The sequence below is a fragment of the Pinus tabuliformis genome, chromosome 3_1, assembly GCF_031772625.1.
Source record: "Pinus tabuliformis cultivar Carrire ecotype Pingquan chromosome 3_1, CPIR1, whole genome shotgun sequence".
NCBI classification, from domain to species: Eukaryota; Viridiplantae; Streptophyta; class Pinopsida; order Pinales; family Pinaceae; genus Pinus; species Pinus tabuliformis.
In genome coordinates this window covers 734,270,954-734,283,254 of record NC_142301.1, presented here as the reverse complement: position 1 = coordinate 734,283,254, position 12,301 = coordinate 734,270,954, and positions in this window count along the sequence as shown.

Here is a 12,301-nt window from a genome sequence, read left to right as displayed (position 1 = left end):
GTTTGGGATTTCTGTAATGTGTTCTGTATATTTCTTTTCAACTTATAGTTCTAAGATAGGATATTTGGAATGCGAGCGAGAATTTGAGGTTGATGGTGAGGGAGTTTTACTCTTAGAATGGCATGAAGATGTAGATTTTGTTTCCAATCATAGTCAGGCCCTCCTTCTAGCACCAAATATGTTGAAGGATCGAAAAATCAGGACTCCAACAAGGGGGGTAACCACCCGGTCCAGACCATAGGATAGCTCCTTTTCTGTTTGGAATAATGGCTCCAACTGGGGATGATGGGACCAGTTTCCCAATCTATTTATGATGTTTGTTATAATGGGATGATGCTTTTCTTTTCTGGGTTTTATGGGGTGAATATTTACTATAAATTTAATCTATCTTCTAACTATCATATGCAATCTATTATAATCAAAGAAAACATCTAATTTTAAAACCATCTCGGGAGTAACATTTATATATGCGATCTAAAATGATTTCTGAAAGTAATTGATAATAAAGATCATTCAATCACGATAAGAAAAGAATTCATTTAATAATGATCGTTTTGTATAAAAAGTTAGCCAAAACGATATGAGAGATATATCGTATAAAGAGTCATTCATATATTCAGCATAAAGAATAAATCATCATCATACAAAAGTGCAATAATGATAACTGAGAATTTAAACTTTCATACATAAATAACTGAAAATGATTTATTTCCTGATACGTAAGTAAAAATCATTAAGAGATAGAAGTACCATTTTAATACGTCCTACTCATGTGCTTGAGCAATATTGATCTACCTTCAAATCACTTAACATCAACTAAGAATATAGAAGTGCAATTTCAGTAGGAGATGCTAAACTCAAGTAGAAAATAAATCTCGTTCCATTAATTTTACTAAAATCTCCTCAGTGGGGGGCAAAAGTGCACATTCTGAAGAATTTTTTTGATAAAATTTCTAGATCCCTCTCTAAATGCATGAGAGGGGTTTAATTACTAATCTATGAAACTTAAAAATAGAAATTACAAAAACAGATGAGGAGTTTAAACGACCTGCCTCATTTTGAAGCAAAAATAAATAAATACAAAAATAAAATATGTCTATGACTAATCCTACATTTGGTCCTTGAGATCACAAATATCCAGCATAGGTTTAAGGAGTGTCGGTTGGACAACTTCAGCTTTCAGTTGTCCTGCAAATACGACATTGGTGAGTGTTGGAACCATTTTCTTGGTGGAAGTAATTAGGCACTTCAGAGTCATCCACTGGCTGTGTGGTTTCACTAGGTATTGCCAGTATGCTTCCTAGTTCAACTTGTTTACTTGTCTAATTGCCTCTACCCTTTCCTCTGCTTCCTGTTTCCATATTTCTTGAAGCTGTTGTGCTTTAGGAAGAAAGCCAGGGGTGGTTCTGCTACCAAATTAGCACTGTGTAGATTTTCATTTACACATTCGATGACGCTATTTGTCGTTGCTTCTGCATCCTCCATTACCTGTTCTGCCTCTCTGAGCCTAGAATCCCATTTCACAAATAAGATTTCTTTATGTGATTCATCTATTTTGGGCATATACGCTCTTTTCCCATCTTCGGATTTCTGTCAGTTTAAGAAATCTGAAACTTTCTTAAAAATTGAATCATATTCAAGTCATAATTCCACAACTTGGTTTGTTATGTTATCGCTCATTTCTGTTGAGATTTTCTGTTTTATTAAATTTAGCAAAAATCTCATGTAGGTGACAACAATAGGATTAGTTGCTATATTAGCTCCATTATTCTATAGGAGGAGTTAATGCATCCTATATTTGTTGTGAGAGAATTTATGATTCAGTTTTATACCCTAGCTATAAAGGAAATGTAAGCCCGTAGAGGAGATGGATGTAGAAAATAGGGTGAGCTGAGAGTATGTGTGAAGAATTAAATTGTTCTAATCTCCTGTTGAATAATAAGATTACCGATGCCTCTGTTTGGTGGATGTAGCCCAGATTGGTTGGGTGAACCACGTTAAATCTTTGTGTTATGTTTTTATGATTTTGTATGTGCTATGTATGCCTTTTCAATTTCCGCTGCACATTGTTTGCTCCAACAATTGGTATCAGAGCATGTTGTGGAGCTAGTACGTGTGACAGAGACGCTGCGGAAGGAGCTTTTTTGTTGGCGCAGTTTTGGCACGAATAGTTGCGCTAATTTTTGAGCTAAAGAAGGGCTGGCGTGGTTTATTTAGTAACAGTCTTGCCCATTGGCGCGGAAGATTTAGGAATAGTCGCACCGACGTGCCAGAAAGGGCTATTGGCACAGAAACCAAAGGGTTAATCGCGCCAATTTCATGCCTCGCATGGATTTTGTTTTAGGCGTGGGTATTCCACAGTCGAGGAGCACCAGGCATTTTTCCCTTTGGTAAAACTACAATTTTTTTGTTTTTTGAAATTATAATGAGATGATACGGCAAAGGCATTTTAGTATAAGGTAAAGGCATTTGTTAAATCACAACTTCATTTATTAAAAGTTGGAATTGGAGATTTTGTTTGTTACAACATGGCAAAAACTCAAAGTGCTCGTTTTGAGATCGAGAAGTTCAATGGAAAAAACAACTTCGAAATCTAGAAAGTGAAGATGCATGATTTACTTGTGCAACAAGGCATGGCGAAGGCGTTGTTGGGAAAATCCAAAAAGCCTTACACCATGACAGATGATGAATGGAGAAATTTGGATGGAAGAGCACTGAGCGGTATTTGACTATGTTTGGCAGATGATGTTTTGTTTAACATTTTGTCAGAGAAAACTACTGCTGGTTTGTGGACAAAGCTGGAGAAGCTGTACATGACAAAATCCTTAACCAATAGGATTTTTCTGAAGCGACAATTATACTGTGTGCGCATGAAGGAAGGTACAACTATTACTGATCATTTGAATGTCTTTAATACTCTCCTGGTGCAATTAGAAAGTATAGAAGTAACATTTGAATCAGAAGATAAAGCTATAACTTTATTATGCTCGTTTCCATAGTCATGGGATCATTTTGTTACTTCTATAAGTCTTAGTATATCAGAAACCCTTGAATTTGATGATGTTGTTGGAGCTTTGTTGTCCGAAGAGATAAGGAAGAGGTCAAATTCAGAAACCTCTACATTGGAATCAATGACGGTCAGAGGTCGTTCTAAAGAAAGACGCTTCAGTAATCACAACGAGCCGCGTTCAAAATCGAAAGGGAAGAAGAGTAAGGTAAAGTGCTAGTTTTGTGGCAAATCGGGACATTTGAAGAAGGACTGTTGGAAGAGACAGCAAGCATCCAAAGAACACTCTTCAACAGAGGAGAAAGAAGCAAACACGATAGATACAGGTTCGGCATCCAAGACAGGTATGAATGATGAAGTGTTATCAGTTGATTTGTCTAATCATGATCAACATTGGCCGTTAGATTCTGGTGCATAAAATCATATGTGCATTCATAGAGAATGGTTTGAAACTTATAAATCAGTTAATGATGGAGTAGTTTACATGAGAAATGATGTCACATGTAACATTGTGGGAATTGGAAGCATCCAGCTTAAAATGTTTGATGGGACAAATAAATTTCTAACTGATGTAAGACATGTACTTGAACTAAGGAAATATCTCATTTCACTAGGAGTACTAGACACTAATGGATATAAAACTTTTATTCAAGGCGGAGTAATGAAAGTTTATAAATGAATTTTACTAGTAATGAAAGCAAAGAAGGTTGGAAATCTTTTTCAATTAGAAGGAAGAATAGAGTCAGATCATGTTTCTACAGTGTCTGAAAATGACAGTAATTCTATTCGCTTATGGCATCAAAGGTTGGGCCATATGAGAAAAAGAAGTTTAAATATTTTATTTGATCATAAGTTACTTCCTAATTTAAAGTTTGATAAGTTAGATTTCTGCAAACATTGTCTCTTTGGGAAACAAAGCAAGCATAAGTTTAAAACTGGAAAACATACTAGTAAGGGAATCCTTGATTATATCCATTCTGATGTTTGGGGTCCATCTCCTACAACCTCATATGGAGGTTTGTCATATTTTGTATCTTTTATTGATGATTTCTCTAGAAAAGTGTGGGTCTACATGTTAAAGAAGAAGTCTGATGTGTTTAAAGTTTTCAAATAGTTTAGAGCATTAGTTGAAAACATCACTGGAAGAACCATTAAATGTTTAAGAACTGACAATGGAGGTGATTTTACTTCAAAGGAATTTGATAATTATTGCAAGGACGTTGGGATCAAAAGACATAAAACCACTGTATATACTCCTCAGCAAAATGGAGTTGTTGAACGCATGAACATGACTCTTTTAGAGAGAGCAAGAAGTATGCTGAGTAACGCCAATTTGCAGAAGGAATTGTGGACAGAAGCGGTTGCTACAACTTTCTTTTTGATAATTCGATCACCATCAACTGCAATAGGATGCAAAATTCCTCAAGAGGTATGGAAAGTTCATCCTTGTGATTATTCTAAACTGAAAGTTTTTGGTTGTGATGCATATGCTCTAGTTTCGAAACATCAACGTTCTAAATTAGATCCTAAATAAAAAAGGTATATCTTTGTTGGATATGATGATGGGACTAAGGGATACAGATTGTGGGATCCTACTACTCACAAGATCATCATTAACAGAGATGTTAAATTTAATGAATACTCACTTGAAAATACAGATGTAGATGATAAATTGAAACAGGATAATGTATCTAAGCTTCAACACATTCAGTTTGAAACTAGTTCAAATACTGATGATAGTCAAGATGAACATGGTTCAGATGTAAGTCATGAACAGGTTTCAGATGTAGATCATGAACAAGTATCAGATGTAGATCACGAACATGTTTCAGATGGAGATCATGAAGATGTTCCTACATATAATAATCAACAAATTGTGGAAGTACCAGAAACATCTTTAAGGAGGTCCACGAGAATCAAACGTCCTCCTAAAAGGTATGATGATTATGTTACTTCGATTACTTTAACCGCTAACGATGATGAACCTTTTTGTTATCAGGAAGCTGTAGAAGGTTCTAAAAGTGAAAAGTGGAAGGAAGCTATGAAGGACGAGATGATGGCATTAGACAAGAATGGCACATGGGATCTGGTAGAACTTCCTAAAGACAGAAAAACTGTAGGATGTAAATGGGTTTACAATTTGAAAAGTGGTGTTGATGATACAGAGGATAGGTACAAAGCAAGGCTGGTCGCAAAAGGTTTTTCTCAGAAAGTGGGCATTGATTTTCATGAGATATTTTCACCAGTTGTAAACATTGTTTCAATTCGAATTGTATTAGCATTAGTTGCTTTAATTGATTTAGAATTACAGCAACTAGATGTTAAAACTACATTTTTACATGGAGATTTAGATGAGGAGATTTATATGGAACAACTGGAAGGGTTTGCTCAAAATCGCAACAAGAAATTTATCTGCATGCTCAAGAAATCATTGTATGGTTTGAAGCAGTCGCCTCGACAATGGTACAAGAAATTTGATTCTTTCATGATGAGTCAAAATTATATAAGAAGTGAATATGATCATTGTGTTTACTTTAAGAAATTAATTAATGGCATGTTCATTATCTTTGTGTTGTATGTTGACGATATGCTTTTAGCAAGCAAAAGCATAGTAGAGATCAACAGGTTAAAGGCTCAGATGGCTAGGACATTTGGTATGAAAGGTCTAGGAGCAACAATACAAATTTTGGGCATGGAGATTTTCAGAGACAGAAGCAATGGTAACATGTGGCTATCAAAACAAAAGTATATTGAGAAGATACTCTTGAGGTTTGGTATGAACAATGTGAAGCCTGTTTCAGTCCCTTTAGCTTCCCATTTTAAACTTTCTTCTAGTTTATGTCCTAATACAAATGAAGAAAAGGAATATATGTCTCGAATTCCATATGCCAATGTAGTAGGTTGTTTGATGTATGCGATGGTTTATACTCGACCAGATATTTCACATGCAGTTGGGGTTGTCAGTAGGTATATGGAAAATCCAGGAAAAGAACACTCGTCAGCAGTGAAATGGGTGCTTCGGCATTTGAGAGGCACAAGTGATTATTGTATCACTTATAACAGGAGTAGTGAATTTGTTTGCGGATATGTTGATTCCGATTTTGCAGGTGATTTGGATAAGAGAAGGTAAACTTCAGGATATGTCTTTACTCTTGTAGGTGGAGCTATTAGCTGGATGTCAAAGCTACAGAACATTGTTGCTTTATCCACTACTGAAGCAGAATACATAACTGCTTCACATGCTTGCAAAGAAGCGGTTTGGTTGAAAGGTTTGTTTGGTGAGTTTGGTAGGTTGCAGGACAACATCAAGTTATTTTGTGATAGTCAAAGTGCAATTCATTTGGCTAAGAATCCGGCCTATCATAGTAAATCAAAGCATATACCTATCAAGTACCATTTTGTAAGACAGGTTATCACTGAAAGGGGAGTCTCTCTTGAAAAAGTGCATACGAAGGAAAACTGTGCAAGCATGTTCACGAAACCAGTTTTGTTAGAGAAGCCATGTTGGTGTCTGGCTTCTCTTGGCTTGCAGAAAAGATAAAATAATAAATGAACAAGGTATCAGGCTAATTGTTGTCAAGGTGGAGATTGTTGAGATTTTCTGTTTTATTAAATTTAGCAAAAATCTCATGTAGGTGACAACAATAGGATTAGTTGCTATATTAGCTCCATTATTCTTAAGGAGGAGTTAATACATCCTATATTTTTTGTGAGAGAATTTATGATTCAGATTTATACTCCAGCTATAAAGGAAATGTAAGCCCGTAGAGGAGATGGATGTAGAAAATAGGGTGAGCTAAGAGTATGTGTGAATAATTAAATTGTTGTAATCTCCTGTTGAATAATAAGATTGTCGATGCCTCTGTTTGGTGGATGTAGCCCAGATTGGTTGGGTGAACCACGCTAAAATTTTTTGTTATGTTTTTATGATTTTGTATGTGTTGTGTATGCCTTTTCAATTTCTTTTGCGCATTGTTTGCTCCAACAATTTCGCAGCGAGAATTCCACTGAAAATATTCTAGCATAATAATTCTTTCTTATGCAAAAGTTGGGAATTGAGGCCAAGTGCTTCTGTGACAAATTGTTCAATTTTGGGATTATCTTTATGTAGTCTTGTTATGCTCTGCAACTGTGCTTCTTTATCAACTAAACTGTTTTGATGTGCCAACTGCATTTCCTGAAATTCTCGCTAAAGATCAGCCAACTGCATTTCTTCTTGTTGGTTCATACTGACCTGGTGTAACTTTTGTTCCAATAAAAAAATCCTATCTTCTTTTTCTTTGAGCAGTAGTTGTATCTCTGCTACTTTGTTAATGGTTGTTGAAGGGTACGCACATGCGACCTGCGAGAGTATAGTGAGATTGGCCAATGGATCTGTATATGGGTCTTTCCAGAGAACATCTAGAGGTTCATCCTCAGGAGTGAGCACATAATCCAACTTTATTTTCTTTCTTTGTCTTCTAATGACGACTTTATATTGAGGGCTGTAGAATACATCTAGAGGAGGAATTTACTCTATTGTTAATACAATCTCAAATGTGGGAGCAATAGGAATATGCTCTGTTTCTTGAGTACTACAACTCTTTCTATTACCATTTTTGCAATCATTTCTTGTGGGTTTGTTGGTGGCTCTGCGTTTTGTTCCTCTGTGTTGAGTATTTTATTGAAAATTTCCCATTCTTCTTCTAAATAATTTACAGGCGGCTTTGCTTGCTTTGTAAGGGGAGTTGAAGCTTCAGCTTGTTTGACAAGCAGAGTCTGCTGATCAAAATTTGTTGTGGATTGGGTTGTGTCTTTTATTGACTCTTCGCTCTTGCTGTGTTCATTCTCTGATGTTCTTTTAGATTTATCACCATATTTTTCTGCAGATTCATTTTTAGAACTTGTTTTGGATTTCTCTTTTGAATCTCCACTTATGCTTACACTGGGAGTAGGATCTCTTACTAGCTCAATGAGTAATTGGTCCAATGGGACCTTAGATAACCTCGTTCTCCTATAGCTATCAAAAGTTTGGAGACCTTCTTGGTCAAAAAGCATTTGTGCCATGTGTTGCACTTCTTTGAAGGTGTTTTTCTGTAGAAAAACATCATCAAAGGGATCTTTTTCATGGGTGAATACCCTTATTTTAACCATTGTGGTAAAATATTTTATAATACCAAAGGGATCATATTGCCTTCCTGGGAACCTGGGTAATTGCAAAGATAATACATTTTCAATTTCTTTAAAAGCATGTCCTAAGTCATGCAAGGCAAATACTCCACATGTTACAGGAAATTGAGGCCAAAAGCCCTTCTTGGAATCTTTCAATATCTTGCTCATTCCTTCTTCACTGCATATCTGATAGGCTATCTCTCTAGCCATCAGTTTGTCTGGGACATATAAAGGTAGAACATGGGACGAGGAAATACTACCAAAAACTCTGATATATGTGAATAATTCTTCCCCGAACCATCTGGATACAGGGAAAATATCTACCTTGGCTTCTTGGGAAAAACTTGGGGAATCTCATTTGTAAATAATTTTGTGAATCAGAAGCATAACTCCATGACAAATTTTGAAACAATGGCACGAAATTAGATTCCCACATGATTTTGTGATATATTTGAATGGGAAGTGTATTTGAAGCAGTCCAATTCCATCCCATAACAAGGAATTTGGAACCAAAACAAATAGCATCCATAACATAAGCGCTCATGAAAAATGGAGGGTAAACCCTCAAAGCAATACTCCTTTTTCTTCTGTACTCTAAAATTGCACTGACAAAGTTATCTGACAGGATTTGAGCCCAATTCATTATTGTAGCGTTGATAACTGCATCTACTGGGGGTAACCATTTTGACGAGAATTTGTTGATGTCTGGTTTACCAAACAGCATACATACCATTTTTATCTTTCTGGAGTCTTTCTTCATTGTTTGACCAATTATTTGTGCATTCTACCAAGTCTTCATTTTCCTTGGTGAACTTCTTGACAAACTGTCTGTTGTAGATGGCCTGCGGCTCTAGCAGTGGTACATGAGTCTCAGGTTGTTTGGAGTAAATGATCCTATGACTTCTTGGCTTGTAGTCTTGAATTCTCTGTCTGATATGTCTGCATCATCTATGATCCACTTAACCATGTCAGTATAAGGGAGTATCTTTGGTCTTGTAGCAATGCGGTGCAAGAATGAGCATGCAAGTTCAGTCAGAGAAGTATTAGAAGAACCACATCCATCCACTATAATTGTTGTTTCCATAATTCTCGGTTGTTCCTCCTCTAATAGTTGATACATAGTCTCCCATGTGGATGTCCCGACATCTTGATTACAAGTGGTATCTGTAAACAAGGGTGTTATTTCTGACTTCTCAGAAGAAAGTGCCTTTCCTTTCTTCACCATTTCTTCGAATGTCATGTTTTGTGTGTTCTTCCTGAAAGTTGCAAATAGAGAGAAGAATAGGATAACAATGCTAGTGAATGAAGAAATAATCAATAGAAGGACAAAAATAAGGTGACAGAGGGTCTTTAATTCTAAATCACTTTAAAAGATATCAAATTGCATCAAATGGCCTTTCACAACTAATTTAATCATTATTTTAATAAATGTTCACTAATGAACCATTACGCTTAAATTAATGTTCATAAATTCACATCGAAAGTTGGGAAGTACTCTCCTAGAACTGTGAGCCCTTTGAGTTGCGATAAAAGTGATTTTGCAATTTTCTACGCAATATCGCAGATTGCTATATCGCAAAACTTGTTTTCATTAAGACTTACCGCCATGGGAGTTGATGCGATATGTAATATGCGAGATGCTATCGCATTTCACAATGTCTACTTAAGCTTTATCGAGTAGCGCAGCATGGTTAAAACTGCGATGTGAGAAGATTCTAGGAGTCTTTTAAGATTTCACATTTCATGGATGTGGGGTAACTTTTATAAGGAAGGTCTATCACGATCGTTTTGCGATGCGAGAATAATCTTCTAAAAGTGGGTCTTTTCAAGGTTTATTTTAATATTCAAGACTTTCCGGGTATAAAGTTATTCTTAAGATGTTTTGATCATGTGATGCTTATTTAATAAATTCATCGTTTATGAAGTTTTAAACACTTAAAGTATGAGAAGGTGAATCTTCAATGATTTATCAAGTTCCACTTTGACATCTTATTTTATTCTAAAAATAAAAAGGCATGACTATATACTAGGATTTAATATTTTTTTGGAAGGGTACCCAATTATTAATTTTAGTACTAATACTAATAAATGGGGGGTTGTTGATAAGCACAATATTCCCTTAGGACCATTGCTCTCTTTATTCACAGAGACTCTTGTCTTGGGTGGGCCAGGATGTAGCTTACCCTTCCCTTTGTCTGGGGCCGGAGGAGCTACTTGGGGAGCAGATTCCCCTTGTTGTTCTGGTTTTCTCATCCTCTTCTTCAAAGATCTTAGATTATACTTATGTTGTGGCTGTGTTTGGATGAACTCTACAAACTATCTGCAATAATAATCCATATCTTCTTCCTCTGCTACTGCTTCTCTGTGATGACTGGCCTCCTGGTGAGCCATATTCTCATGTTCCTCTTCAGCAAAACCAGCATATATATTGCCATGCATCTCCTGAGTATCAAACGTTTGTTCATCGGGACTATCTTCCAAGTATAAGTGATGAGGAAGCTAACCCAACTACTCCTTTCTTTCTCTTGGAAGTAGTTGCAGTGGAGGCCTTCTATATTACTAGTTATAGCCTCGGTTGTTGACTTGAGCATTCTACCTGGAGAGGTTCTTGTTATCGATTTTGAGCTTCCCAACCTTTTGTGATAAAATTTTGATGAGTTTTTCTAGATCATCCCACTTTGGGTTTTATGATTCCCCAACTCAACCAGAGGAGGATGCCTCTTCTTTTCCTATTTTGGGTTTAGCAGGTTTTTGCTTTGCCCTCAACTCCCCTGCCGAGGCCAAATTTTCTTCCACTTTCAGAGAATCGATTTGAAGTTGGTCCATAGTGGTAGATTTCCTTTCTCTCAGGGTAAAACCAACATCAGAGTTAAAGGCTCTCAAGAAAACCACACGAGCTGCAGCTAGGGGAGGCTTTATGTCGGCTAGAAGGCTATTGAATTGCTTATTGAATATTTTGATAAATTTGTAGTATTCTCCTTCAGATTTTTCCTTATTGGATTGAACTCAGTGAAGAGGTACTCATGGTTCCTCTTTTATCCACATTTTTGGGTGAAAGATTTTTCATGTTTCTCCCATGTAGGGATGGAGGCATTAGGCAGGAATTTGAACCATTTTCTAGTGTCTCCATCGAGGGATTGTACAAACAGTCTCATAACCACATCCATCTGTTCCACATTTATGTTCTAGAAAAAATCACTAAAAGTTTTAATGTGAATTTGTGTTGTGTTATCATCTTCCCCATTGAACCTAGGTATATTTTTTAGGTAGTCTTGGGGCATTGCACTCAGAGGTTGAGGAAGGTCAAGAGGTGCATATTTATTGAGAAAAAGGCCCGGGAGAGCCATCTCAACTAGTGGAGGGAGATTCAAATTTGTTTGAGGGACTGGGGGTTAATTGTGGTCACCAACAACCCCCCCTCTTTGTCTGATATTAGCTATAACATCAAGCAAAGGGGGGACCCTGAACAAAAAATCCAAAAAATATTTTGTTAAAATTTTTGTATTTTTCTCCCTAAGGCTTCAATCGCATCGCAAGGAAAGACTGAAGCATCCCCCAAGTGCGAAAATCAAAACTGTGAAAGGGCGACGCGAAGTTCATCGCGTCGCATGCTTTCCAAGCACTCTTAAAAAGAAGATCTGCAAGAAACGCCGATCGCCGATATGCGACATGGCACATCGCAAACGTCGCACTAAGAAGCGTAAACCATTGAATGAAATCAGCGATCTGCGATCTACGATGTCAACGATCTGCGATCTGCGATATGAAAAGACTCATCGCAAGAATTCTTCGACGTACACGATAGACCCAAGATTGAGCGTGCACCTTAAATGAAATTAATGACCGCATGCTTGAGTATCCAGAAATGATTGCATCGCATTTTCTGAAGAGTCAAGTCATGATGAATGTCAGGATTATGCATTCATTAGAATTTAATGCTTTCATGTCGATCTTTTCATTTTTCCTTCTTCTTTGCATAGACTGCAAGACACACAACTGATATAAATCTATATGCAGGAAACATCTAAGGAAAAGGGGAAAGCGCCAATCAGATAACAGAGAGAAGATGCCTCCACAAATGGATGCCGCATGCAGCAGGACCGCGGATTCCAAACTATCAGCCAACCGGCACTGATGAAATTA